This window comes from Ursus maritimus, unplaced genomic scaffold (genome assembly GCF_017311325.1).
Source record: "Ursus maritimus isolate PB19 unplaced genomic scaffold, ASM1731132v1 scaffold_26, whole genome shotgun sequence".
Classification (NCBI taxonomy): Eukaryota; Metazoa; Chordata; class Mammalia; order Carnivora; family Ursidae; genus Ursus; species Ursus maritimus.
Window position 1 is genome coordinate 37183973 of NW_024425119.1, and position 1311 is coordinate 37185283.

At 66.9% G+C, this 1311-nt stretch overlaps 1 protein-coding gene across 4 annotated transcripts in view; it reads right to left on the reverse strand.

Moving 5' to 3' along the window:
- Positions 1 to 680, reverse strand: part of SLC38A1 (solute carrier family 38 member 1) — a 65916-nt gene extending 65236 nt beyond the window's left edge. For 3 of the 4 annotated variants that reach the window (XM_040642369.1, XM_008704485.2, XM_040642367.1), the window contains exon 1: positions 175 to 488. The gene's annotated coding sequence lies outside the window, so the exon portion shown is untranslated. Of the gene's footprint in view, positions 1 to 174; positions 489 to 509 lie in introns of those variants that run through there. The other variant, XM_040642368.1, reaches the window with a different exon arrangement.
- Positions 681 to 1311: the final 631 nt, after the last annotated feature.

Sequence of the window (1311 nt, forward strand, 5' to 3'; positions counted from 1 at the left end):
ATCTGGACTTTTCCTACAAGCAAAATCCGAACGCAGCCGGCAGAACCGCGCACTCCTTCCTTCCACGCCCGCATGGGTGACTTGTACGTTACCGCCTCCTCCCGCATCCAAAACATCCCTTTCCTCCCTGCCGCCGCTCCCCCGGCTCCCCCTGAAAAAGCAAAATTGCCTTACCCTGGGCAATAAAGGGAAAAGCGGCAAAAGGAGACCAGGTGTCCGCCCTTCCGGGATTCCCCCGGCCCTGTGATGTCCTTTGTGTCAAGGTCTGGCTGCCTCGGCGGGGAAAAGGTGGCCTCCGTCAGCGAGGGCTGGGCGGGGAGGACTGGAGCTCAGTGGCGGATTTCCGAGTTAGGTGAAGGGCGGAGGTTCCCAGCGACCTTCAGGCAGAGCGGCGTGGCCGCCCCAGCCCGCGCTCTCTGGCTCTCCTCCTCCTTTCGCGGCCGATTGCATCAGAATCTCCCCCCACCGCCAACCCCCACCCACACTCTGCTCGCCAGTCTTGCACTTACATCCACACACTCTGGCACGGAGGGTCTCGAATCGCAGTCATTCTCCTACTGGGGGGCGCGTCGCCTTTGCGCATCCATGGCTCGTGATGGTTTAAAGGGGAAAGTCAGGCCATTCCTCCGCGTCCCGCGTCCCGCGCGCCGTCGCCTCCCTCCCGCGCGCCCGCTCTTTAACCAAAGCTGCTTGTCACTGAGCGGTGCCCGTCACATGGTGTCTCTGCTGGCGGCCGCGCCTCGCGACTTCCCTCTTGCCGCTCTCAGAGGATGCAGCGACCGCGGCTGGCGGAGATTGAGCATCGGGGAAGGGGCGAGGGAGGGGTTGCGGGGCGTGCGTGTGCTGGGCGCACTGACGGTGGCACTGGGAGCGGAGGCGGCGCGCAGCCTGGACACCTGCCCCACGCCCTCTTGGGGACCCGGCAGCGGGCCCAGAACCCCGCTGTGGTGGCGGCTGGAGACCCTGAGCGCTTAGGGGTGGAAGTGGGAGCGACTAAGAGGGCGCCGGCGGAAGAGAGGGGGGCTGTGCGCTGGCGCCGCATTTCGGGGTACGCCAGAGCGCGGATGGGCCGAGGGAGCCAGGGGAGTTGCATTGTGGGAAGGGCGCGGCGTGAGGATGGCCGCGGGAGTGGCTGGTCCGCGCAGCCCAGCGGACAGCTGGCAGTGTCTGGAGCTGCGGGCGGCGATGGAGCGCTGTGTTGGCTCCGGGGACCGCTCCGAGAAGGCCCGGGTTGGTGGGGGAAGGGAGGGGGCGTGTTGCGCAGTGGCTGCGGGAGCGGGGCGCACGGGCACCTTTGGAAACCCTTTGTCC